Here is a 22,335-nt window from a genome sequence, read left to right on the forward strand (position 1 = left end):
GCATAGTGTTTTTCTAGTGTAATTTCAGGATATGGTTTCAAAATCGCCTCTTGGAATAAAAGTGGTCCTCATTCCTGTCTTCCAAAGAAATAGAGACCGGGTAAGGAGAGCCCAACTTTGAGCTTCAAGGACATTGGCCCTTAGTCTGTGCATTCCAGCCCAATACATGCCAACAAGATTCCTGAGTTAGTGTCTGTTTCTGTAGTGTAGTGGTTATCACGTTCGCCTTACACGCGAAAGGTCCCTGGTTCGAGACCGGGCAGAAACAGCGGTTTGCTGTTTTTAACAGTGTTTGCCTTTACTGGCTGACTTTATAGGAAAGCTGAGATAATAGAGGCTGTCTATCCCTCACCAACCTGACGTAGTGTGCTCCAGGGATCTCAGTGACAGCTCGAAAAGAGAAGTGACGATAGCTTGCGCCATTCGCTTGCTCGCCCTTTGCTCTGAAGGGTGGGCCTACTTCATGAAAGCAAGGAATGAGAGCAGAAATGCTTTTCTTGTCCTCACCGCAAGCAGACACTTAGAGAAAACAAACTGTCTGAAGGACAGAGGCTTTTTAATTTCTTGTTTGATGACGGCCATGGAAAAGACAGCAATCATATTGCAGAAGAGAGCAACATGTGCAGTTGCTTGCTTTGGGTGAAGCATTCACCGACTAGCTGCCACTAACCCCTGGAGCCATGTCAGAGGTGACTCTTGCGTGGCTCGTTGGTCTAGGGGTATGATTCTCGCTTAGGGTGCGAGAGGTCCCGGGTTCAAATCCCAGACGAGCCCTTTTTAGAGCTAAACATACAAATCGTACTAAAAATGCACTATGCCTGACTATTTCTAGTAATACTCGGTTGATTTTTTGCTTAACATATTCCTAACCTCAGTAGAAAAATGGATCACCGTGCTTTTTCTGCCTACCTGCTTAGTCTCAGTGTGTCCCAGGTGATGCTTTCCCAAGCTGTACTCGCAGACATTTAGGCATCAGATATTTGTCTGTCGATGCCTGCACAAGTAAATTTTGAATACGTCTAATTGCAAGCATGTTGGATGATATCTCTGAGGTTTTCACACTTGTTCTGCACATTCTGAGCCGCTGCTGATACAGCAGAATAGAAGTAGGGTGAAGCCTTGAGAGGAACTTTGCTTTAACAGTAGCAAGCAGCAAGGTCGTTTCTGTAGTGTAGTGGTCATCACGTTCGCCTAACACGCAAAAGGTCCCCGGTTCGAGACCGGGCAGAAACACTGAGCGTTGGCTGCTTTTATGTGCACACTCTAAAACCTTATTATCTGAATGCAAGTTTAAGAAGAGGTGGTCTTTGAACACAGTGAGCCGTGGGAAACTTTCTTTACCTTTGCAAGACGAAACAAAGTTATCTGCATCCATCAACTGGGGGTCGTTCTTGTGCCTATTTTTATTTTGTTTAAGCTATGTTGTATTGTTGGGGCCTTTACACCTGTGACATTGCTGTGAAGGTTGTAAGTGGAAACATTGGCAGGTGCAGATAGAAGAGTTAGACCTAAGCCCCCCCTCATGAGCTGTCAGGATGGCCGAGTGGTCTAAGGCACCAGACTCAAGAGAGCTTGATCTTCAGTGTAGCTGAGCCTTCTGGTCTCCTCATGGAGGCGTGGGTTCAAATCCCACTTCTGACAGGTCCCTTTTACACCCGTAAATCTTCCTGTTTTTTGCAGTGCGTTCCCGGCAAACACCACAATCTTTGCAGGAACCTGTAGCATGTGAAGAGAAATCCACCAACAATCAGGCTGGGCCCTTAATCACAATTCCATGGATTTCTGGAAATGACACCTCAGGCACACCTTCCATTAAATTTGCACTCCATCACAGTAACTGCCATACTGGGTTTCTAACTGAGCAGTTGATCCCATCATTTGTTGTGAGGCTCTCCTGCCACCTTTTGGGCAGAGAAGGCACTGTCCCTGCAAAAACACAGGCAGACATGTTCAACAGGGCTTCCTGGTTATGTGGGAGGAGCAGAATGCCATTGGTCCCCCCTTGCAAATTCTAATTTACATAAGGAAGACAGAGAGGTAGCTGGGAGTAGGCACTGCACACGGGCATTGCACTCTCTCTTATGATTTGCAGCCAATTCTAGATTGAGGCAGGAGGAAAGGAGGTGACTCGCCCAACAATGGCTATACTGAGAAGTCAGCCACTCTGGGTCTCCCAGGTGAGTGTTTCAGGCCTGTGAGCCACTCATATAAATCTCGCCTGATCGAGCCTGAGCGAGCGCTGAGCGAGCGCGTTTGAATCCAAATATCAAACCCCTCTTTCTCAGGCGCAGGAAATGGTGGGCCCTTCATTGCTTCTGGTGTGGAAGTCTATGGGGCAAGGGTCCAGGACTTGCAGAGGAGAACAATTGCCAGAAAGTGCTTGCTGTTCTCATCTGTGCCTTTTTTCTGCTCACTGGCTGATAGGAGATTGGCTGCCCCCTTTCTTGCTAGAGTGAAAAAACAACAACTTGAGAGAAAACATGACGTTGTGAGGCTCACTTAGAGGGAGACTAGCCAAATAGCCCTGCTTTTTTTCTGAAAGACGCTTCAGAAATTGTTCAAAATGTCTCCTGGCCACTCAGGCTCGTTGGTCTAGGGGTATGATTCTCGCTTCGGGTGCGAGAGGTCCCGGGTTCAAATCCCGGACGAGCCCATGCTGTGGACATTTTCAGGATGCTTGTAATATAGGAGCATTTATTCTTTTCAATGCTATAAGACGCTGTGTATGTCGAGAAAGTTCCTTACCCTGCACGCTATTTTCCACTTGTGGCGGGATAAAGGAGTGCAGGACTTCTTTGCAACTGCTTTTCTGGGCCAGACCAGCATGGTAGGAACATTACATGCATAGTGTTTTTCTAGTGTAATTTCAGGATATGATTTCAAAATCGCCTCTTGGAATAAAAGTGGTCCTCATTCCTGTCTTCCAAAGAAATAGAGACCGGGTAAGGAGAGCCCAACTTTGAGCTTCAAGGACATTGGCCCTTAGTCTGTGCATTCCAGCCCAATACATGCCAACAAGATTCCTGAGTTAGTGTCTGTTTCTGTAGTGTAGTGGTTATCACGTTCGCCTTACACGCGAAAGGTCCCTGGTTCGAGACCGGGCAGAAACAGCGGTTTGCTGTTTTTAACAGTGTTTGCCTTTACTGGCTGACTTTATAGGAAAGCTGAGATAATAGAGGCTGTCTATCCCTCACCAACCTGACGTAGTGTGCTCCAGGGATCTCAGTGACAGCTCGAAAAGAGAAGTGACGATAGCTTGCGCCATTCGCTTGCTCGCCCTTTGCTCTGAAGGGTGGGCCTACTTCATGAAAGCAAGGAATGAGAGCAGAAATGCTTTTCTTGTCCTCACCACAAGCAGACACTTAGAGAAAACAAACTGTCTGAAGGACAGAGGCTTTTTAATTTCTTGTTTGATGACGGCCATGGAAAAGACAGCAATCATATTGCAGAAGAGAGCAACATGTGCAGTTGCTTGCTTTGGGTGAAGCATTCACTGACTAGCTGCCACTAACACCTGGAGCCGTGTCAGAGGTGACTCTTGCGTGGCTCGTTGGTCTAGGGGTATGATTCTCGCTTAGGGTGCGAGAGGTCCCGGGTTCAAATCCCGGACGAGCCCTTTTTAGAGCTAAACATACAAATCGTACTAAAAATGCACTATGCCTGACTATTTCTAGTAATACTCGGTGCATTGTTGCGCAACATATTCCTAACCTCAGAAGAAAAATGGATCACCGTGCTTTTTCTGCCTACCTGCTTAGTCTCAGTGTGTCCCAGGTGATGCTTTCCCAAGCTGTACTCGCAGACATTTAGGCATCAGATATTTGTCTGTCGATGCCTGCACAAGTAAATTTTGAATACGTCTAATTGCAAGCATGTTGGATGATATCTCTGAGGTTTTCACACTTGTTCTGCACATTCTGAGCCGCTGCTGATACAGCAGAATAGAAGTAGGGTGAAGCCTTGAGAGGAACTTTGCTTTAACAGTAGCAAGCAGCAAGGTCGTTTCTGTAGTGTAGTGGTCATCACGTTCGCCTAACACGCGAAAGGTCCCCGGTTCGAGACCGGGCAGAAACACTGAGCATTGGCTGCTTTTATGTGCACACTCTAAAACCTTATTATCTGAATGCAAGTTTAAGAAGAGGTGGTCTTTGAACACAGTGAGCCGTGGGAAACTTTCTTTACCTTTGCAAGACGAAACAAAGTTATCTGCATCCATCATCTGGGGGTCGTTCTTGTGCCTATTTTTATTTTGTTTAAGCTATGTTGTATTGTTGGGGCCTTTACACCTGTGACATTGCTGTGAAGGTTGTAAGTGGAAACATTGGCAGGTGCAGATAGAAGAGTTAGACCTAAGCCCCCCCTCATGAGCCGTCAGGATGGCCGAGTGGTCTAAGGCGCCAGACTCAAGAGAGCTTGATCTTCAGTGTAGCTGAGCCTTCTGGTCTCCTCATGGAGGCGTGGGTTCAAATCCCACTTCTGACAGGTCCCTTTTACACCCGTATATCTTCCTGTTTTTTGCAGTGCGTTCCCGGCAAACACCACAATCTTTGCAGGAACCTGTAGCATGTGAAGAGAAATCCACCAACAATCAGGCTGGGCCCTTAATCACAATTCCATGGATTTCTGGAAATGACACCTCAGGCACACCTTCCATTAAATTTGCACTCCATCACAGTAACTGCCATGCTGGGTTTCTAACTGAGCAGTTGATCCCATCATTTGTTGTGAGGCTCTCCTGCCACCTTTTGGGCAGAGAAGGCACTGTCCCTGCAAAAACACAGGCAGACATGTTCAACAGGGCTTCCTGGTTATGTGGGAGGAGCAGAATGCCATTGGTCCCCCCTTGCAAATTCTAATTTACATAAGGAAGACAGAGAGGTAGCTGGGAGTAGGCACTGCACACGGGCATTGCACTCTCTCTTATGATTTGCAGCCAATTCTAGATTGAGGCAGGAGGAAAGGAGGTGACTCGCCCAACAATGGCTATACTGAGAAGTCAGCCACTCTGGGTCTCCCAGGTGAGTGTTTCAGGCCTGTGAACCACTCATATAAATCTCGCCTGATCGAGCCTGAGCGAGCGCTGAGCGAGCGCGTTTGAATCCAAATATCAAACCCCTCTTTCTCAGGCGCAGGAAATGGTGGGCCCTTCATTGCTTCTGGTGTGGAAGTCTATGGGGCAAGGGTCCAGGACTTGCAGAGGAGAACAATTGCCAGAAAGTGCTTGCTGTTCTCATCTGTGCCTTTTTTCTGCTCACTGGCTGATAGGAGATTGGCTGCCCCCTTTCTTGCTAGAGTGAAAAAACAACAACTTGAGAGAAAACATGACGTTGTGAGGCTCACTTAGAGGGAGACTAGCCAAATAGCCCTGCTTTTTTTCTGAAAGACGCTTCAGAAATTGTTCAAAATGTCTCCTGGTCACTCAGGCTCGTTGGTCTAGGGGTATGATTCTCGCTTCGGGTGCGAGAGGTCCCGGGTTCAAGTCCCGGACGAGCCCATGCTGTGGACATTTTCAGGATGCTTGTAATATAGGAGCATTTCTTCTTTTCAATGCTATAAGACGCTGTGTATGTCGAGAAAGTTCCTTACCCTGCACGCTATTTTCCACTTGTGGCGGGATAAAGGAGTGCAGGACTTCTTTGCAACTGCTTTTCTGGGCCAGACCAGCATGGTAGGAACATTACATGCATAGTGTTTTTCTAGTGTAATTTCAGGATATGGTTTCAAAATCGCCTCTTGGAATAAAAGTGGTCCTCATTCCTGTCTTCCAAAGAAATAGAGACCGGGTAAGGAGAGCCCAACTTTGAGCTTCAAGGACATTGGCCCTTAGTCTGTGCATTCCAGCCCAATACATGCCAACAAGATTCCTGAGTTAGTGTCTGTTTCTGTAGTGTAGTGGTTATCACGTTCGCCTTACACGCGAAAGGTCCCTGGTTCGAGACCGGGCAGAAACAGCGGTTTGCTGTTTTTAACAGTGTTTGCCTTTACTGGCTGACTTTATAGGAAAGCTGAGATAATAGAGGCTGTCTATCCCTCACCAACCTGACGTAGTGTGCTCCAGGGATCTCAGTGACAGCTCGAAAAGAGAAGTGACGATAGCTTGCGCCATTCGCTTGCTCGCCCTTTGCTCTGAAGGGTGGGCCTACTTCATGAAAGCAAGGAATGAGAGCAGAAATGCTTTTCTTGTCCTCACCACAAGCAGACACTTAGAGAAAACAAACTGTCTGAAGGACAGAGGCTTTTTAATTTCTTGTTTGATGACGGCCATGGAAAAGACAGCAATCATATTGCAGAAGAGAGCAACATGTGCAGTTGCTTGCTTTGGGTGAAGCATTCACTGACTAGCTGCCACTAACCCCTGGAGCCGTGTCAGAGGTGACTCTTGCGTGGCTCGTTGGTCTAGGGGTATGATTCTCGCTTAGGGTGCGAGAGGTCCCGGGTTCAAATCCCAGACGAGCCCTTTTTAGAGCTAAACATACAAATCGTACTAAAAATGCACTATGCCTGACTATTTCTAGTAATACTCGGTGCATTGTTGCGCAACATATTCCTAACCTCAGAAGAAAAATGGATCACCGTGCTTTTTCTGCCTACCTGCTTAGTCTCAGTGTGTCCCAGGTGATGCTTTCCCAAGCTGTACTCGCAGACATTTAGGCATCAGATATTTGTCTGTCGATGCCTGCACAAGTAAATTTTGAATACGTCTAATTGCAAGCATGTTGGATGATATCTCTGAGGTTTTCACACTTGTTCTGCACATTCTGAGCCGCTGCTGATACAGCAGAATAGAAGTAGGGTGAAGCCTTGAGAGGAACTTTGCTTTAACAGTAGCAAGCAGCAAGGTCGTTTCTGTAGTGTAGTGGTCATCACGTTCGCCTAACACGCGAAAGGTCCCCGGTTCGAGACCGGGCAGAAACACTGAGCGTTGGCTGCTTTTATGTGCACACTCTAAAACCTTATTATCTGAATGCAAGTTTAAGAAGAGGTGGTCTTTGAACACAGTGAGCCGTGGGAAACTTTCTTTACCTTTGCAAGACGAAACAAAGTTATCTGCATCCATCATCTGGGGGTCGTTCTTGTGCCTATTTTTATTTTGTTTAAGCTATGTTGTATTGTTGGGGCCTTTACACCTGTGACATTGCTGTGAAGGTTGTAAGTGGAAACATTGGCAGGTGCAGATAGAAGAGTTAGACCTAAGCCCCCCTCATGAGCCGTCAGGATGGCCGAGTGGTCTAAGGCGCCAGACTCAAGAGAGCTTGATCTTCAGTGTAGCTGAGCCTTCTGGTCTCCTCATGGAGGCGTGGGTTCAAATCCCACTTCTGACAGGTCCCTTTTACACCCGTAAATCTTCCTGTTTTTTGCAGTGCGTTCCCGGCAAACACCACAATCTTTGCAGGAACCTGTAGCACGTGAAGAGAAATCCACCAACAATCAGGCTGGGCCCTCAATCACAATTCCATGGATTTCTGGAAATGACACCTCAGGCACACCTTCCATTAAATTTGCACTCCATCACAGTAACTGCCATGCTGGGTTTCTAACTAAGCAGTTGATCCCATCATTTGTTGTGAGGCTCTCCTGCCACCTTTTGGGCAGAGAAGGCACTGTCCCTGCAAAAACACAGGCAGACATGTTCAACAGGGATTCCTGGTTATGTGGGAGGAGCAGAATGCCATTGGTCCCCCCTTGCAAATTCTAATTTACATAAGGAAGACAGAGAGGTAGCTGGGAGTAGGCACTGCACACGGGCATTGCACTCTCTCTTATGATTTGCAGCCAATTCTAGATTGAGGCAGGAGGAAAGGAGGTGACTCGCCCAACAATGGCTATACTGAGAAGTCAGCCACTCTGGGTCTCCCAGGTGAGTGTTTCAGGCCTGTGAGCCACTCATATAAATCTCGCCTGATTGAGCCTGATCGAGCGCGTTTGAATCCAAATATCAAACCCCTCTTTCTCAGGCGCAGGAAATGGTGGGCCCTTCATTGCTTCTGGTGTGGAAGTCTATGGGGCAAGGGTCCAGGACTTGCAGAGGAGAACAATTGCCAGAAAGTGCTTGCTGTTCTCATCTGTGCCTTTTTTCTGCTCACTGGCTGATAGGAGATTGGCTGCCCCCTTTCTTGCTAGAGTGAAAAAACAACAACTTGAGAGAAAACATGACGTTGTGAGGCTCACTTAGAGGGAGACTAGCCAAATAGCCCTGCTTTTTTTCTGAAAGACGCTTCAGAAATTGTTCAAAATATCTCCTGGCCACTCAGGCTCGTTGGTCTAGGGGTATGATTCTCGCTTCGGGTGCGAGAGGTCCTGGGTTCAAATCCCGGACGAGCCCATGCTGTGGACATTTTCAGGATGCTTGTAATATAGGAGCATTTCTTCTTTTCAATGCTATAAGACGCTGTGTATGTCGAGAAAGTTCCTTACCCTGCACGCTATTTTCCACTTGTGGCGGGATAAAGGAGTGCAGGACTTCTTTGCAACTGCTTTTCTGGGCCAGACCAGCATGGTAGGAACATTACATGCATAGTGTTTTTCTAGTGTAATTTCAGGATATGGTTTCAAAATCGCCTCTTGGAATAAAAGTGGTCCTCATTCCTGTCTTCCAAAGAAATAGAGACCGGGTAAGGAGAGCCCAACTTTGAGCTTCAAGGACATTGGCCCTTAGTCTGTGCATTCCAGCCCAATACATGCCAACAAGATTCCTGAGTTAGTGTCTGTTTCTGTAGTGTAGTGGTTATCACGTTTGCCTTACACGCGAAAGGTCCCTGGTTCGAGACCGGGCAGAAACAGCGGTTTGCTGTTTTTAACAGTGTTTGCCTTTACTGGCTGACTTTATAGGAAAGCTGAGATAATAGAGGCTGTCTATCCCTCACCAACCTGACGTAGTGTGCTCCAGGGATCTCAGTGACAGCTCGAAAAGAGAAGTGACGATAGCTTGCGCCATTCGCTTGCTCGCCCTTTGCTCTGAAGGGTGGGCCTACTTCATGAAAGCAAGGAATGAGAGCAGAAATGCTTTTCTTGTCCTCACCGCAAGCAGACACTTAGAGAAAACAAACTGTCTGAAGGACAGAGGCTTTTTAATTTCTTGTTTGATGACGGCCATGGAAAAGACAGCAATCATATTGCAGAAGAGAGCAACATGTGCAGTTGCTTGCTTTGGGTGAAGCATTCACCGACTAGCTGCCACTAACCCCTGGAGCCATGTCAGAGGTGACTCTTGCGTGGCTCGTTGGTCTAGGGGTATGATTCTCGCTTAGGGTGCGAGAGGTCCCGGGTTCAAATCCCGGACGAGCCCTTTTTAGAGCTAAACATACAAATCGTACTAAAAATGCACTATGCCTGACTATTTCTAGTAATACTCGGTTGATTTTTTGCTTAACATATTCCTAACCTCAGTAGAAAAATGGATCACCGTGCTTTTTCTGCCTACCTGCTTAGTCTCAGTGTGTCCCAGGTGATGCTTTCCCAAGCTGTACTCGCAGACATTTAGGCATCAGATATTTGTCTGTCGATGCCTGCACAAGTAAATTTTGAATACGTCTAATTGCAAGCATGTTGGATGATATCTCTGAGGTTTTCACACTTGTTCTGCACATTCTGAGCCGCTGCTGATACAGCAGAATAGAAGTAGGGTGAAGCCTTGAGAGGAACTTTGCTTTAACAGTAGCAAGCAGCAAGGTCGTTTCTGTAGTGTAGTGGTCATCACGTTCGCCTAACACGCGAAAGGTCCCCGGTTCGAGACCGGGCAGAAACACTGAGCATTGGCTGCTTTTATGTGCACACTCTAAAACCTTATTATCTGAATGCAAGTTTAAGAAGAGGTGGTCTTTGAACACAGTGAGCCGTGGGAAACTTTCTTTACCTTTGCAAGACGAAACAAAGTTATCTGCATCCATCATCTGGGGGTCGTTCTTGTGCCTATTTTTATTTTGTTTAAGCTATGTTGTATTGTTGGGGCCTTTACACCTGTGACATTGCTGTGAAGGTTGTAAGTGGAAACATTGGCAGGTGCAGATAGAAGAGTTAGACCTAAGCCCCCCCTCATGAGCCGTCAGGATGGCCGAGTGGTCTAAGGCGCCAGACTCAAGAGAGCTTGATCTTCAGTGTAGCTGAGCCTTCTGGTCTCCTCATGGAGGCGTGGGTTCAAATCCCACTTCTGACAGGTCCCTTTTACACCCGTAAATCTTCCTGTTTTTTGCAGTGCGTTCCCGGCAAACACCACAATCTTTGCAGGAACCTGTAGCATGTGAAGAGAAATCCACCAACAATCAGGCTGGGCCCTTAATCACAATTCCATGGATTTCTGGAAATGACACCTCAGGCACACCTTCCATTAAATTTGCACTCCATCACAGTAACTGCCATGCTGGGTTTCTAACTGAGCAGTTGATCCCATCATTTGTTGTGAGGCTCTCCTGCCACCTTTTGGGCAGAGAAGGCACTGTCCCTGCAAAAACACAGGCAGACATGTTCAACAGGGCTTCCTGGTTATGTGGGAGGAGCAGAATGCCATTGGTCCCCCCTTGCAAATTCTAATTTACATAAGGAAGACAGAGAGGTAGCTGGGAGTAGGCACTGCACACGGGCATTGCACTCTCTCTTATGATTTGCAGCCAATTCTAGATTGAGGCAGGAGGAAAGGAGGTGACTCGCCCAACAATGGCTATACTGAGAAGTCAGCCACTCTGGGTCTCCCAGGTGAGTGTTTCAGGCCTGTGAACCACTCATATAAATCTCGCCTGATCGAGCCTGATCGAGCGCTGAGCGAGCACGTTTGAATCCAAATATCAAACCCCTCTTTCTCAGGCGCAGGAAATGGTGGGCCCTTCATTGCTTCTGGTGTGGAAGTCTATGGGGCAAGGGTCCAGGACTTGCAGAGGAGAACAATTGCCAGAAAGTGCTTGCTGTTCTCATCTGTGCCTTTTTTCTGCTCACTGGCTGATAGGAGATTGGCTGCCCCCTTTCTTGCTAGAGTGAAAAAACAACAACTTGAGAGAAAACATGACGTTGTGAGGCTCACTTAGAGGGAGACTAGCCAAATAGCCCTGCTTTTTTTCTGAAAGACGCTTCAGAAATTGTTCAAAATGTCTCCTGGCCACTCAGGCTCGTTGGTCTAGGGGTATGATTCTCGCTTCGGGTGCGAGAGGTCCCGGGTTCAAATCCCGGACGAGCCCATGCTGTGGACATTTTCAGGATGCTTGTAATATAGGAGCATTTCTTCTTTTCAATGCTATAAGACGCTGTGTATGTCGAGAAAGTTCCTTACCCTGCACGCTATTTTCCACTTGTGGCGGGATAAAGGAGTGCAGGACTTCTTTGCAACTGCTTTTCTGGGCCAGACCAGCATGGTAGGAACATTACATGCATAGTGTTTTTCTAGTGTAATTTCAGGATATGGTTTCAAAATCGCCTCTTGGAATAAAAGTGGTCCTCATTCCTGTCTTCCAAAGAAATAGAGACCGGGTAAGGAGAGCCCAACTTTGAGCTTCAAGGACATTGGCCCTTAGTCTGTGCATTCCAGCCCAATACATGCCAACAAGATTCCTGAGTTAGTGTCTGTTTCTGTAGTGTAGTGGTTATCACGTTCGCCTTACACGCGAAAGGTCCCTGGTTCGAGACCGGGCAGAAACAGCGGTTTGCTGTTTTTAACAGTGTTTGCCTTTACTGGCTGACTTTATAGGAAAGCTGAGATAATAGAGGCTGTCTATCCCTCACCAACCTGACGTAGTGTGCTCCAGGGATCTCAGTGACAGCTCGAAAAGAGAAGTGACGATAGCTTGCGCCATTCGCTTGCTCGCCCTTTGCTCTGAAGGGTGGGCCTACTTCATGAAAGCAAGGAATGAGAGCAGAAATGCTTTTCTTGTCCTCACCACAAGCAGACACTTAGAGAAAACAAACTGTCTGAAGGACAGAGGCTTTTTAATTTCTTGTTTGATGACGGCCATGGAAAAGACAGCAATCATATTGCAGAAGAGAGCAACATGTGCAGTTGCTTGCTTTGGGTGAAGCATTCACTGACTAGCTGCCACTAACCCCTGGAGCCGTGTCAGAGGTGACTCTTGCGTGGCTCGTTGGTCTAGGGGTATGATTCTCGCTTAGGGTGCGAGAGGTCCCGGGTTCAAATCCCGGACGAGCCCTTTTTAGAGCTAAACATACAAATCGTACTAAAAATGCACTATGCCTGACTATTTCTAGTAATACTCGGTGCATTGTTGCGCAACATATTCCTAACCTCAGAAGAAAAATGGATCACCGTGCTTTTTCTGCCTACCTGCTTAGTCTCAGTGTGTCCCAGGTGATGCTTTCCCAAGCTGTACTCGCAGACATTTAGGCATCAGATATTTGTCTGTCGATGCCTGCACAAGTAAATTTTGAATACGTCTAATTGCAAGCATGTTGGATGATATCTCTGAGGTTTTCACACTTGTTCTGCACATTCTGAGCCGCTGCTGATACAGCAGAATAGAAGTAGGGTGAAGCCTTGAGAGGAACTTTGCTTTAACAGTAGCAAGCAGCAAGGTCGTTTCTGTAGTGTAGTGGTCATCACGTTCGCCTAACACGCGAAAAGTCCCCGGTTCGAGACCGGGCAGAAACACTGAGCGTTGGCTGCTTTTATGTGCACACTCTAAAACCTTATTATCTGAATGCAAGTTTAAGAAGAGGTGGTCTTTGAACACAGTGAGCCGTGGGAAACTTTCTTTACCTTTGCAGACGAAACAAAGTTATCTGCATCCATCATCTGGGGGTCGTTCTTGTGCCTATTTTTATTTTGTTTAAGCTATGTTGTATTGTTGGGGCCTTTACACCTGTGACATTGCTGTGAAGGTTGTAAGTGGAAACATTGGCAGGTGCAGATAGAAGAGTTAGACCTAAGCCCCCCTCATGAGCCGTCAGGATGGCCGAGTGGTCTAAGGCGCCAGACTCAAGAGAGCTTGATCTTCAGTGTAGCTGAGCCTTCTGGTCTCCTCATGGAGGCGTGGGTTCAAATCCCACTTCTGACAGGTCCCTTTTACACCCGTAAATCTTCCTGTTTTTTGCAGTGCGTTCCCGGCAAACACCACAATCTTTGCAGGAACCTGTAGCATGTGAAGAGAAATCCACCAACAATCAGGCTGGGCCCTCAATCACAATTCCATGGATTTCTGGAAATGACACCTCAGGCACACCTTCCATTAAATTTGCACTCCATCACAGTAACTGCCATGCTGGGTTTCTAACTAAGCAGTTGATCCCATCATTTGTTGTGAGGCTCTCCTGCCACCTTTTGGGCAGAGAAGGCACTGTCCCTGCAAAAACACAGGCAGACATGTTCAACAGGGCTTCCTGGTTATGTGGGAGGAGCAGAATGCCATTGGTCCCCCCTTGCAAATTCTAATTTACATAAGGAAGACAGAGAGGTAGCTGGGAGTAGGCACTGCACACGGGCATTGCACTCTCTCTTATGATTTGCAGCCAATTCTAGATTGAGGCAGGAGGAAAGGAGGTGACTCGCCCAACAATGGCTATACTGAGAAGTCAGCCACTCTGGGTCTCCCAGGTGAGTGTTTCAGGCCTGTGAGCCACTCATATAAATCTCGCCTGATTGAGCCTGATCGAGCGCGTTTGAATCCAAATATCAAACCCCTCTTTCTCAGGCGCAGGAAATGGTGGGCCCTTCATTGCTTCTGGTGTGGAAGTCTATGGGGCAAGGGTCCAGGACTTGCAGAGGAGAACAATTGCCAGAAAGTGCTTGCTGTTCTCATCTGTGCCTTTTTTCTGCTCACTGGCTGATAGGAGATTGGCTGCCCCCTTTCTTGCTAGAGTGAAAAAACAACAACTTGAGAGAAAACATGACGTTGTGAGGCTCACTTAGAGGGAGACTAGCCAAATAGCCCTGCTTTTTTTCTGAAAGACGCTTCAGAAATTGTTCAAAATGTCTCCTGGCCACTCAGGCTCGTTGGTCTAGGGGTATGATTCTCGCTTCGGGTGCGAGAGGTCCTGGGTTCAAATCCCGGACGAGCCCATGCTGTGGACATTTTCAGGATGCTTGTAATATAGGAGCATTTCTTCTTTTCAATGCTATAAGACGCTGTGTATGTCGAGAAAGTTCCTTACCCTGCACGCTATTTTCCACTTGTGGCGGGATAAAGGAGTGCAGGACTTCTTTGCAACTGCTTTTCTGGGCCAGACCAGCATGGTAGGAACATTACATGCATAGTGTTTTTCTAGTGTAATTTCAGGATATGGTTTCAAAATCGCCTCTTGGAATAAAAGTGGTCCTCATTCCTGTCTTCCAAAGAAATAGAGACCGGGTAAGGAGAGCCCAACTTTGAGCTTCAAGGACATTGGCCCTTAGTCTGTGCATTCCAGCCCAATACATGCCAACAAGATTCCTGAGTTAGTGTCTGTTTCTGTAGTGTAGTGGTTATCACGTTTGCCTTACACGCGAAAGGTCCCTGGTTCGAGACCGGGCAGAAACAGCGGTTTGCTGTTTTTAACAGTGTTTGCCTTTACTGGCTGACTTTATAGGAAAGCTGAGATAATAGAGGCTGTCTATCCCTCACCAACCTGACGTAGTGTGCTCCAGGGATCTCAGTGACAGCTCGAAAAGAGAAGTGACGATAGCTTGCGCCATTCGCTTGCTCGCCCTTTGCTCTGAAGGGTGGGCCTACTTCATGAAAGCAAGGAATGAGAGCAGAAATGCTTTTCTTGTCCTCACCGCAAGCAGACACTTAGAGAAAACAAACTGTCTGAAGGACAGAGGCTTTTTAATTTCTTGTTTGATGACGGCCATGGAAAAGACAGCAATCATATTGCAGAAGAGAGCAACATGTGCAGTTGCTTGCTTTGGGTGAAGCATTCACCGACTAGCTGCCACTAACCCCTGGAGCCATGTCAGAGGTGACTCTTGCGTGGCTCGTTGGTCTAGGGGTATGATTCTTGCTTAGGGTGCGAGAGGTCCCGGGTTCAAATCCCGGACGAGCCATTTTTAGAGCTAAACATACAAATCGTACTAAAAATGCACTATGCCTGACTATTTCTAGTAATACTCGGTTGATTTTTTGCTTAACATATTCCTAACCTCAGTAGAAAAATGGATCACCGTGCTTTTTCTGCCTACCTGCTTAGTCTCAGTGTGTCCCAGGTGATGCTTTCCCAAGCTGTACTCGCAGACATTTAGGCATCAGATATTTGTCTGTCGATGCCTGCACAAGTAAATTTTGAATACGTCTAATTGCAAGCATGTTGGATGATATCTCTGAGGTTTTCACACTTGTTCTGCACATTCTGAGCCGCTGCTGATACAGCAGAATAGAAGTAGGGTGAAGCCTTGAGAGGAACTTTGCTTTAACAGTAGCAAGCAGCAAGGTCGTTTCTGTAGTGTAGTGGTCATCACGTTCGCCTAACACGCAAAAGGTCCCCGGTTCGAGACCGGGCAGAAACACTGAGCGTTGGCTGCTTTTATGTGCACACTCTAAAACCTTATTATCTGAATGCAAGTTTAAGAAGAGGTGGTCTTTGAACACAGTGAGCCGTGGGAAACTTTCTTTACCTTTGCAAGACGAAACAAAGTTATCTGCATCCATCATCTGGGGGTCGTTCTTGTGCCTATTTTTATTTTGTTTAAGCTATGTTGTATTGTTGGGGCCTTTACACCTGTGACATTGCTGTGAAGGTTGTAAGTGGAAACATTGGCAGGTGCAGATAGAAGAGTTAGACCTAAGCCCCCCCTCATGAGCCGTCAGGATGGCCGAGTGGTCTAAGGCGCCAGACTCAAGAGAGCTTGATCTTCAGTGTAGCTGAGCCTTCTGGTCTCCTCATGGAGGCGTGGGTTCAAATCCCACTTCTGACAGGTCCCTTTTACACCCGTAAATCTTCCTGTTTTTTGCAGTGCGTTCCCGGCAAACACCACAATCTTTGCAGGAACCTGTAGCATGTGAAGAGAAATCCACCAACAATCAGGCTGGGCCCTTAATCACAATTCCATGGATTTCTGGAAATGACACCTCAGGCACACCTTCCATTAAATTTGCACTCCATCACAGTAACTGCCATGCTGGGTTTCTAACTGAGCAGTTGATCCCATCATTTGTTGTGAGGCTCTCCTGCCACCTTTTGGGCAGAGAAGGCACTGTCCCTGCAAAAACACAGGCAGACATGTTCAACAGGGCTTCCTGGTTATGTGGGAGGAGCAGAATGCCATTGGTCCCCCCTTGCAAATTCTAATTTACATAAGGAAGACAGAGAGGTAGCTGGGAGTAGGCACTGCACACGGGCATTGCACTCTCTCTTATGATTTGCAGCCAATTCTAGATTGAGGCAGGAGGAAAGGAGGTGACTCGCCCAACAATGGCTATACTGAGAAGTCAGCCACTCTGGGTCTCCCAGGTGAGTGTTTCAGGCCTGTGAACCACTCATATAAATCTCGCCTGATCGAGCCTGATCGAGCGCTGAGCGAGCGCGTTTGAATCCAAATATCAAACCCCTCTTTCTCAGGCGCAGGAAATGGTGGGCCCTTCATTGCTTCTGGTGTGGAAGTCTATGGGGCAAGGGTCCAGGACTTGCAGAGGAGAACAATTGCCAGAAAGTGCTTGCTGTTCTCATCTGTGCCTTTTTTCTGCTCACTGGCTGATAGGAGATTGGCTGCCCCCTTTCTTGCTAGAGTGAAAAAACAACAACTTGAGAGAAAACATGACGTTGTGAGGCTCACTTAGAGGGAGACTAGCCAAATAGCCCTGCTTTTTTTCTGAAAGACGCTTCAGAAATTGTTCAAAATGTCTCCTGGCCACTCAGGCTCGTTGGTCTAGGGGTATGATTCTCGCTTCGGGTGCGAGAGGTCCTGGGTTCAAATCCCGGACGAGCCCATGCTGTGGACATTTTCAGGATGCTTGTAATATAGGAGCATTTCTTCTTTTCAATGCTATAAGACGCTGTGTATGTCGAGAAAGTTCCTTACCCTGCACGCTATTTTCCACTTGTGGCGGGATAAAGGAGTGCAGGACTTCTTTGCAACTGCTTTTCTGGGCCAGACCAGCATGGTAGGAACATTACATGCATAGTGTTTTTCTAGTGTAATTTCAGGATATGGTTTCAAAATCGCCTCTTGGAATAAAAGTGGTCCTCATTCCTGTCTTCCAAAGAAATAGAGACCGGGTAAGGAGAGCCCAACTTTGAGCTTCAAGGACATTGGCCCTTAGTCTGTGCATTCCAGCCCAATACATGCCAACAAGATTCCTGAGTTAGTGTCTGTTTCTGTAGTGTAGTGGTTATCACGTTCGCCTTACACGCGAAAGGTCCCTGGTTCGAGACCGGGCAGAAACAGCGGTTTGCTGTTTTTAACAGTGTTTGCCTTTACTGGCTGACTTTATAGGAAAGCTGAGATAATAGAGGCTGTCTATCCCTCACCAACCTGACGTAGTGTGCTCCAGGGATCTCAGTGACAGCTCGAAAAGAGAAGTGACGATAGCTTGCGCCATTCGCTTGCTCGCCCTTTGCTCTGAAGGGTGGGCCTACTTCATGAAAGCAAGGAATGAGAGCAGAAATGCTTTTCTTGTCCTCACCACAAGCAGACACTTAGAGAAAACAAACTGTCTGAAGGACAGAGGCTTTTTAATTTCTTGTTTGATGACGGCCATGGAAAAGACAGCAATCATATTGCAGAAGAGAGCAACATGTGCAGTTGCTTGCTTTGGGTGAAGCATTCACTGACTAGCTGCCACTAACCCCTGGAGCCGTGTCAGAGGTGACTCTTGCGTGGCTCGTTGGTCTAGGGGTATGATTCTCGCTTAGGGTGCGAGAGGTCCCGGGTTCAAATCCCAGACGAGCCCTTTTTAGAGCTAAACATACAAATCGTACTAAAAATGCACTATGCCTGACTATTTCTAGTAATACTCGGTGCATTGTTGCGCAACATATTCCTAACTGCAGAAGAAAAATGGATCACCGTGCTTTTTCTGCCTACCTGCTCAGTCTCAGTGTGTCCCAGGTGATGCTTTCCCAAGCTGTACTCGCAGACATTTAGGCATCAGATATTTGTCTGTCGATGCCTGCACAAGTAAATTTTGAATACGTCTAATTGCAAGCATGTTGGATGATATCTCTGAGGTTTTCACACTTGTTCTGCACATTCTGAGCCGCTGCTGATACAGCAGAATAGAAGTAGGGTGAAGCCTTGAGAGGAACTTTGCTTTAACAGTAGTAAGCAGCAAGGTCGTTTCTGTAGTGTAGTGGTCATCACGTTCGCCTAACACGCGAAAGGTCCCCGGTTCGAGACCGGGCAGAAACACTGAGCGTTGGCTGCTTTTATGTGCACACTCTAAAACCTTATTATCTGAATGCAAGTTTAAGAAGAGGTGGTCTTTGAACACAGTGAGCCGTGGGAAACTTTCTTTACCTTTGCAAGACGAAACAAAGTTATCTGCATCCATCATCTGGGGGTCGTTCTTGTGCCTATTTTTATTTTGTTTAAGCTATGTTGTATTGTTGGGGCCTTTACACCTGTGACATTGCTGTGAAGGTTGTAAGTGGAAACATTGGCAGGTGCAGATAGAAGAGTTAGACCTAAGCCCCCCTCATGAGCCGTCAGGATGGCCGAGTGGTCTAAGGCGCCAGACTCAAGAGAGCTTGATCTTCAGTGTAGCTGAGCCTTCTGGTCTCCTCATGGAGGCGTGGGTTCAAATCCCACTTCTGACAGGTCCCTTTTACACCCGTAAATCTTCCTGTTTTTTGCAGTGCGTTCCCGGCAAACACCACAATCTTTGCAGGAACCTGTAGCATGTGAAGAGAAATCCACCAACAATCAGGCTGGGCCCTCAATCACAATTCCATGGATTTCTGGAAATGACACCTCAGGCACACCTTCCATTAAATTTGCACTCCATCACAGTAACTGCCATGCTGGGTTTCTAACTAAGCAGTTGATCCCATCATTTGTTGTGAGGCTCTCCTGCCACCTTTTGGGCAGAGAAGGCACTGTCCCTGCAAAAACACAGGCAGACATGTTCAACAGGGCTTCCTGGTTATGTGGGAGGAGCAGAATGCCATTGGTCCCCCCTTGCAAATTCTAATTTACATAAGGAAGACAGAGAGGTAGCTGGGAGTAGGCACTGCACACGGGCATTGCACTCTCTCTTATGATTTGCAGCCAATTCTAGATTGAGGCAGGAGGAAAGGAGGTGACTCGCCCAACAATGGCTATACTGAGAAGTCAGCCACTCTGGGTCTCCCAGGTGAGTGTTTCAGGCCTGTGAGCCACTCATATAAATCTCGCCTGATTGAGCCTGATCGAGCGCGTTTGAATCCAAATATCAAACCCCTCTTTCTCAGGCGCAGGAAATGGTGGGCCCTTCATTGCTTCTGGTGTGGAAGTCTATGGGGCAAGGGTCCAGGACTTGCAGAGGAGAACAATTGCCAGAAAGTGCTTGCTGTTCTCATCTGTGCCTTTTTTCTGCTCACTGGCTGATAGGAGATTGGCTGCCCCCTTTCTTGCTAGAGTGAAAAAACAACAACTTGAGAGAAAACATGACGTTGTGAGGCTCACTTAGAGGGAGACTAGCCAAATAGCCCTGCTTTTTTTCTGAAAGACGCTTCAGAAATTGTTCAAAATGTCTCCTGGCCACTCAGGCTCGTTGGTCTAGGGGTATGATTCTCGCTTCGGGTGCGAGAGGTCCTGGGTTCAAATCCCGGACGAGCCCATGCTGTGGACATTTTCAGGATGCTTGTAATATAGGAGCATTTCTTCTTTTCAATGCTATAAGACGCTATGTATGTCGAGAAAGTTCCTTACCCTGCACGCTATTTTCCACTTGTGGCGGGATAAAGGAGTGCAGGACTTCTTTGCAACTGCTTTTCTGGGCCAGACCAGCATGGTAGGAACATTACATGCATAGTGTTTTTCTAGTGTAATTTCAGGATATGGTTTCAAAATCGCCTCTTGGAATAAAAGTGGTCCTCATTCCTGTCTTCCAAAGAAATAGAGACCGGGTAAGGAGAGCCCAACTTTGAGCTTCAAGGACATTGGCCCTTAGTCTGTGCATTCCAGCCCAATACATGCCAACAAGATTCCTGAGTTAGTGTCTGTTTCTGTAGTGTAGTGGTTATCACGTTTGCCTAACACGCGAAAGGTCCCTGGTTCGAGACCGGGCAGAAACAGCGGTTTGCTGTTTTTAACAGTGTTTGCCTTTACTGGCTGACTTTATAGGAAAGCTGAGATAATAGAGGCTGTCTATCCCTCACCAACCTGACGTAGTGTGCTCCAGGGATCTCAGTGACAGCTCGAAAAGAGAAGTGACGATAGCTTGCGCCATTCGCTTGCTCGCCCTTTGCTCTGAAGGGTGGGCCTACTTCATGAAAGCAAGGAATGAGAGCAGAAATGCTTTTCTTGTCCTCACCGCAAGCAGACACTTAGAGAAAACAAACTGTCTGAAGGACAGAGGCTTTTTAATTTCTTGTTTGATGACGGCCATGGAAAAGACAGCAATCATATTGCAGAAGAGAGCAACATGTGCAGTTGCTTGCTTTGGGTGAAGCATTCACCGACTAGCTGCCACTAACCCCTGGAGCCATGTCAGAGGTGACTCTTGCGTGGCTCGTTGGTCTAGGGGTATGATTCTTGCTTAGGGTGCGAGAGGTCCCGGGTTCAAATCCCGGACGAGCCCTTTTTTGAGCTAAACATACAAATCGTACTAAAAATGCACTATGCCTGACTATTTCTAGTAATACTCGGTTGATTTTTTGCTTAACATATTCCTAACCTCAGTAGAAAAATGGATCACCGTGCTTTTTCTGCCTACCTGCTTAGTCTCAGTGTGTCCCAGGTGATGCTTTCCCAAGCTGTACTCGCAGACATTTAGGCATCAGATATTTGTCTGTCGATGCCTGCACAAGTAAATTTTGAATACGTCTAATTGCAAGCATGTTGGATGATATCTCTGAGGTTTTCACACTTGTTCTGCACATTCTGAGCCGCTGCTGATACAGCAGAATAGAAGTAGGGTGAAGCCTTGAGAGGAACTTTGCTTTAACAGTAGCAAGCAGCAAGGTCGTTTCTGTAGTGTAGTGGTCATCACGTTCGCCTAACACGCGAAAGGTCCCTGGTTCGATACCGGGCAGAAACACTGAGCGTTGGCTGCTTTTATGTGCACACTCTAAAACCTTATTATCTGAATGCAAGTTTAAGAAGAGGTGGTCTTTGAACACAGTGAGCCGTGGGAAACTTTCTTTACCTTTGCAAGACGAAACAAAGTTATCTGCATCCATCATCTGGGGGTCGTTCTTGTGCCTATTTTTATTTTGTTTAAGCTATGTTGTATTGTTGGGGCCTTTACACCTGTGACATTGCTGTGAAGGTTGTAAGTGGAAACATTGGCAGGTGCAGATAGAAGAGTTAGACCTAAGCCCCCCCTCATGAGCCGTCAGGATGGCCGAGTGGTCTAAGGCGCCAGACTCAAGAGAGCTTGATCTTCAGTGTAGCTGAGCCTTCTGGTCTCCTCATGGAGGCGTGGGTTCAAATCCCACTTCTGACAGGTCCCTTTTACACCCGTAAATCTTCCTGTTTTTTGCAGTGCGTTCCCGGCAAACACCACAATCTTTGCAGGAACCTGTAGCATGTGAAGAGAAATCCACCAACAATCAGGCTGGGCCCTTAATCACAATTCCATGGATTTCTGGAAATGACACCTCAGGCACACCTTCCATTAAATTTGCACTCCATCACAGTAACTGCCATGCTGGGTTTCTAACTGAGCAGTTGATCCCATCATTTGTTGTGAGGCTCTCCTGCCACCTTTTGGGCAGAGAAGGCACTGTCCCTGCAAAAACACAGGCAGACATGTTCAACAGGGCTTCCTGGTTATGTGGGAGGAGCAGAATGCCATTGGTCCCCCCTTGCAAATTCTAATTTACATAAGGAAGACAGAGAGGTAGCTGGGAGTAGGCACTGCACACGGGCATTGCACTCTCTCTTATGATTTGCAGCCAATTCTAGATTGAGGCAGGAGGAAAGGAGGTGACTCGCCCAACAATGGCTATACTGAGAAGTCAGCCACTCTGGGTCTCCCAGGTGAGTGTTTCAGGCCTGTGAACCACTCATATAAATCTCGCCTGATCGAGCCTGATCGAGCGCTGAGCGAGCGCGTTTGAATCCAAATATCAAACCCCTCTTTCTCAGGCGCAGGAAATGGTGGGCCCTTCATTGCTTCTGGTGTGGAAGTCTATGGGGCAAGGGTCCAGGACTTGCAGAGGAGAACAATTGCCAGAAAGTGCTTGCTGTTCTCATCTGTGCCTTTTTTCTGCTCACTGGCTGATAGGAGATTGGCTGCCCCCTTTCTTGCTAGAGTGAAAAAACAACAACTTGAGAGAAAACAT

The 22,335-nt window shown here is 47.2% G+C and overlaps 39 non-coding genes across 39 annotated transcripts; all 39 read left to right on the forward strand.

Moving 5' to 3' along the window:
• Nucleotides 1-195: 195 nt before the first annotated feature.
• TRNAV-UAC (transfer RNA valine (anticodon UAC)) lies at nucleotides 196-268 on the forward strand. The gene has a single exon. It is a non-coding gene; the product is annotated as a tRNA-Val (tRNA).
• A 434-nt stretch (nucleotides 269-702) lies between these two features.
• TRNAP-AGG (transfer RNA proline (anticodon AGG)) lies at nucleotides 703-774 on the forward strand. The gene has a single exon. It is a non-coding gene; the product is annotated as a tRNA-Pro (tRNA).
• A 386-nt stretch (nucleotides 775-1,160) lies between these two features.
• Nucleotides 1,161-1,233, forward strand: TRNAV-AAC (transfer RNA valine (anticodon AAC)). Its single transcript has one exon. It is a non-coding gene; the product is annotated as a tRNA-Val (tRNA).
• A 296-nt stretch (nucleotides 1,234-1,529) lies between these two features.
• TRNAL-CAA (transfer RNA leucine (anticodon CAA)) lies at nucleotides 1,530-1,641 on the forward strand. Its single transcript has 2 exons — nucleotides 1,530-1,567; nucleotides 1,596-1,641. It is a non-coding gene; the product is annotated as a tRNA-Leu (tRNA).
• Nucleotides 1,642-2,581: 940 nt separating this feature from the next.
• Nucleotides 2,582-2,653, forward strand: TRNAP-CGG (transfer RNA proline (anticodon CGG)). The gene has a single exon. It is a non-coding gene; the product is annotated as a tRNA-Pro (tRNA).
• A 384-nt stretch (nucleotides 2,654-3,037) lies between these two features.
• Nucleotides 3,038-3,110, forward strand: TRNAV-UAC (transfer RNA valine (anticodon UAC)). The gene has a single exon. It is a non-coding gene; the product is annotated as a tRNA-Val (tRNA).
• A 434-nt stretch (nucleotides 3,111-3,544) lies between these two features.
• Nucleotides 3,545-3,616, forward strand: TRNAP-AGG (transfer RNA proline (anticodon AGG)). Its single transcript has one exon. It is a non-coding gene; the product is annotated as a tRNA-Pro (tRNA).
• A 385-nt stretch (nucleotides 3,617-4,001) lies between these two features.
• Nucleotides 4,002-4,074, forward strand: TRNAV-AAC (transfer RNA valine (anticodon AAC)). The gene has a single exon. It is a non-coding gene; the product is annotated as a tRNA-Val (tRNA).
• Nucleotides 4,075-4,370: 296 nt separating this feature from the next.
• On the forward strand, nucleotides 4,371-4,482 carry TRNAL-CAA (transfer RNA leucine (anticodon CAA)). The gene is made up of 2 exons: nucleotides 4,371-4,408; nucleotides 4,437-4,482. It is a non-coding gene; the product is annotated as a tRNA-Leu (tRNA).
• Nucleotides 4,483-5,422: 940 nt separating this feature from the next.
• TRNAP-CGG (transfer RNA proline (anticodon CGG)) lies at nucleotides 5,423-5,494 on the forward strand. Its single transcript has one exon. It is a non-coding gene; the product is annotated as a tRNA-Pro (tRNA).
• Nucleotides 5,495-5,878: 384 nt separating this feature from the next.
• Nucleotides 5,879-5,951, forward strand: TRNAV-UAC (transfer RNA valine (anticodon UAC)). Its single transcript has one exon. It is a non-coding gene; the product is annotated as a tRNA-Val (tRNA).
• Nucleotides 5,952-6,385: 434 nt separating this feature from the next.
• TRNAP-AGG (transfer RNA proline (anticodon AGG)) lies at nucleotides 6,386-6,457 on the forward strand. Its single transcript has one exon. It is a non-coding gene; the product is annotated as a tRNA-Pro (tRNA).
• Nucleotides 6,458-6,842: 385 nt separating this feature from the next.
• TRNAV-AAC (transfer RNA valine (anticodon AAC)) lies at nucleotides 6,843-6,915 on the forward strand. The gene has a single exon. It is a non-coding gene; the product is annotated as a tRNA-Val (tRNA).
• A 295-nt stretch (nucleotides 6,916-7,210) lies between these two features.
• On the forward strand, nucleotides 7,211-7,322 carry TRNAL-CAA (transfer RNA leucine (anticodon CAA)). Its single transcript has 2 exons — nucleotides 7,211-7,248; nucleotides 7,277-7,322. It is a non-coding gene; the product is annotated as a tRNA-Leu (tRNA).
• Nucleotides 7,323-8,251: 929 nt separating this feature from the next.
• TRNAP-CGG (transfer RNA proline (anticodon CGG)) lies at nucleotides 8,252-8,323 on the forward strand. The gene has a single exon. It is a non-coding gene; the product is annotated as a tRNA-Pro (tRNA).
• A 384-nt stretch (nucleotides 8,324-8,707) lies between these two features.
• On the forward strand, nucleotides 8,708-8,780 carry TRNAV-UAC (transfer RNA valine (anticodon UAC)). The gene has a single exon. It is a non-coding gene; the product is annotated as a tRNA-Val (tRNA).
• Nucleotides 8,781-9,214: 434 nt separating this feature from the next.
• Nucleotides 9,215-9,286, forward strand: TRNAP-AGG (transfer RNA proline (anticodon AGG)). Its single transcript has one exon. It is a non-coding gene; the product is annotated as a tRNA-Pro (tRNA).
• Nucleotides 9,287-9,672: 386 nt separating this feature from the next.
• Nucleotides 9,673-9,745, forward strand: TRNAV-AAC (transfer RNA valine (anticodon AAC)). Its single transcript has one exon. It is a non-coding gene; the product is annotated as a tRNA-Val (tRNA).
• Nucleotides 9,746-10,041: 296 nt separating this feature from the next.
• On the forward strand, nucleotides 10,042-10,153 carry TRNAL-CAA (transfer RNA leucine (anticodon CAA)). Its single transcript has 2 exons — nucleotides 10,042-10,079; nucleotides 10,108-10,153. It is a non-coding gene; the product is annotated as a tRNA-Leu (tRNA).
• A 940-nt stretch (nucleotides 10,154-11,093) lies between these two features.
• Nucleotides 11,094-11,165, forward strand: TRNAP-CGG (transfer RNA proline (anticodon CGG)). The gene has a single exon. It is a non-coding gene; the product is annotated as a tRNA-Pro (tRNA).
• Nucleotides 11,166-11,549: 384 nt separating this feature from the next.
• TRNAV-UAC (transfer RNA valine (anticodon UAC)) lies at nucleotides 11,550-11,622 on the forward strand. Its single transcript has one exon. It is a non-coding gene; the product is annotated as a tRNA-Val (tRNA).
• Nucleotides 11,623-12,056: 434 nt separating this feature from the next.
• Nucleotides 12,057-12,128, forward strand: TRNAP-AGG (transfer RNA proline (anticodon AGG)). Its single transcript has one exon. It is a non-coding gene; the product is annotated as a tRNA-Pro (tRNA).
• Nucleotides 12,129-12,513: 385 nt separating this feature from the next.
• TRNAV-AAC (transfer RNA valine (anticodon AAC)) lies at nucleotides 12,514-12,586 on the forward strand. Its single transcript has one exon. It is a non-coding gene; the product is annotated as a tRNA-Val (tRNA).
• Nucleotides 12,587-12,880: 294 nt separating this feature from the next.
• TRNAL-CAA (transfer RNA leucine (anticodon CAA)) lies at nucleotides 12,881-12,992 on the forward strand. Its single transcript has 2 exons — nucleotides 12,881-12,918; nucleotides 12,947-12,992. It is a non-coding gene; the product is annotated as a tRNA-Leu (tRNA).
• A 929-nt stretch (nucleotides 12,993-13,921) lies between these two features.
• On the forward strand, nucleotides 13,922-13,993 carry TRNAP-CGG (transfer RNA proline (anticodon CGG)). The gene has a single exon. It is a non-coding gene; the product is annotated as a tRNA-Pro (tRNA).
• Nucleotides 13,994-14,377: 384 nt separating this feature from the next.
• TRNAV-UAC (transfer RNA valine (anticodon UAC)) lies at nucleotides 14,378-14,450 on the forward strand. The gene has a single exon. It is a non-coding gene; the product is annotated as a tRNA-Val (tRNA).
• Nucleotides 14,451-14,884: 434 nt separating this feature from the next.
• TRNAP-AGG (transfer RNA proline (anticodon AGG)) lies at nucleotides 14,885-14,956 on the forward strand. Its single transcript has one exon. It is a non-coding gene; the product is annotated as a tRNA-Pro (tRNA).
• A 386-nt stretch (nucleotides 14,957-15,342) lies between these two features.
• On the forward strand, nucleotides 15,343-15,415 carry TRNAV-AAC (transfer RNA valine (anticodon AAC)). Its single transcript has one exon. It is a non-coding gene; the product is annotated as a tRNA-Val (tRNA).
• Nucleotides 15,416-15,711: 296 nt separating this feature from the next.
• On the forward strand, nucleotides 15,712-15,823 carry TRNAL-CAA (transfer RNA leucine (anticodon CAA)). The gene is made up of 2 exons: nucleotides 15,712-15,749; nucleotides 15,778-15,823. It is a non-coding gene; the product is annotated as a tRNA-Leu (tRNA).
• Nucleotides 15,824-16,763: 940 nt separating this feature from the next.
• TRNAP-CGG (transfer RNA proline (anticodon CGG)) lies at nucleotides 16,764-16,835 on the forward strand. Its single transcript has one exon. It is a non-coding gene; the product is annotated as a tRNA-Pro (tRNA).
• A 384-nt stretch (nucleotides 16,836-17,219) lies between these two features.
• On the forward strand, nucleotides 17,220-17,292 carry TRNAV-UAC (transfer RNA valine (anticodon UAC)). Its single transcript has one exon. It is a non-coding gene; the product is annotated as a tRNA-Val (tRNA).
• Nucleotides 17,293-17,726: 434 nt separating this feature from the next.
• Nucleotides 17,727-17,798, forward strand: TRNAP-AGG (transfer RNA proline (anticodon AGG)). Its single transcript has one exon. It is a non-coding gene; the product is annotated as a tRNA-Pro (tRNA).
• Nucleotides 17,799-18,183: 385 nt separating this feature from the next.
• On the forward strand, nucleotides 18,184-18,256 carry TRNAV-AAC (transfer RNA valine (anticodon AAC)). The gene has a single exon. It is a non-coding gene; the product is annotated as a tRNA-Val (tRNA).
• Nucleotides 18,257-18,551: 295 nt separating this feature from the next.
• Nucleotides 18,552-18,663, forward strand: TRNAL-CAA (transfer RNA leucine (anticodon CAA)). Its single transcript has 2 exons — nucleotides 18,552-18,589; nucleotides 18,618-18,663. It is a non-coding gene; the product is annotated as a tRNA-Leu (tRNA).
• A 929-nt stretch (nucleotides 18,664-19,592) lies between these two features.
• On the forward strand, nucleotides 19,593-19,664 carry TRNAP-CGG (transfer RNA proline (anticodon CGG)). The gene has a single exon. It is a non-coding gene; the product is annotated as a tRNA-Pro (tRNA).
• Nucleotides 19,665-20,048: 384 nt separating this feature from the next.
• Nucleotides 20,049-20,121, forward strand: TRNAV-AAC (transfer RNA valine (anticodon AAC)). The gene has a single exon. It is a non-coding gene; the product is annotated as a tRNA-Val (tRNA).
• Nucleotides 20,122-20,555: 434 nt separating this feature from the next.
• Nucleotides 20,556-20,627, forward strand: TRNAP-AGG (transfer RNA proline (anticodon AGG)). The gene has a single exon. It is a non-coding gene; the product is annotated as a tRNA-Pro (tRNA).
• A 386-nt stretch (nucleotides 20,628-21,013) lies between these two features.
• Nucleotides 21,014-21,086, forward strand: TRNAV-AAC (transfer RNA valine (anticodon AAC)). Its single transcript has one exon. It is a non-coding gene; the product is annotated as a tRNA-Val (tRNA).
• Nucleotides 21,087-21,382: 296 nt separating this feature from the next.
• On the forward strand, nucleotides 21,383-21,494 carry TRNAL-CAA (transfer RNA leucine (anticodon CAA)). Its single transcript has 2 exons — nucleotides 21,383-21,420; nucleotides 21,449-21,494. It is a non-coding gene; the product is annotated as a tRNA-Leu (tRNA).
• The last annotated feature ends 841 nt before the right edge of the window (nucleotides 21,495-22,335 follow it).

This window comes from Lissotriton helveticus, chromosome 10 (genome assembly GCF_964261635.1).
Source record: "Lissotriton helveticus chromosome 10, aLisHel1.1, whole genome shotgun sequence".
Taxonomy (NCBI): Eukaryota; Metazoa; Chordata; class Amphibia; order Caudata; family Salamandridae; genus Lissotriton; species Lissotriton helveticus.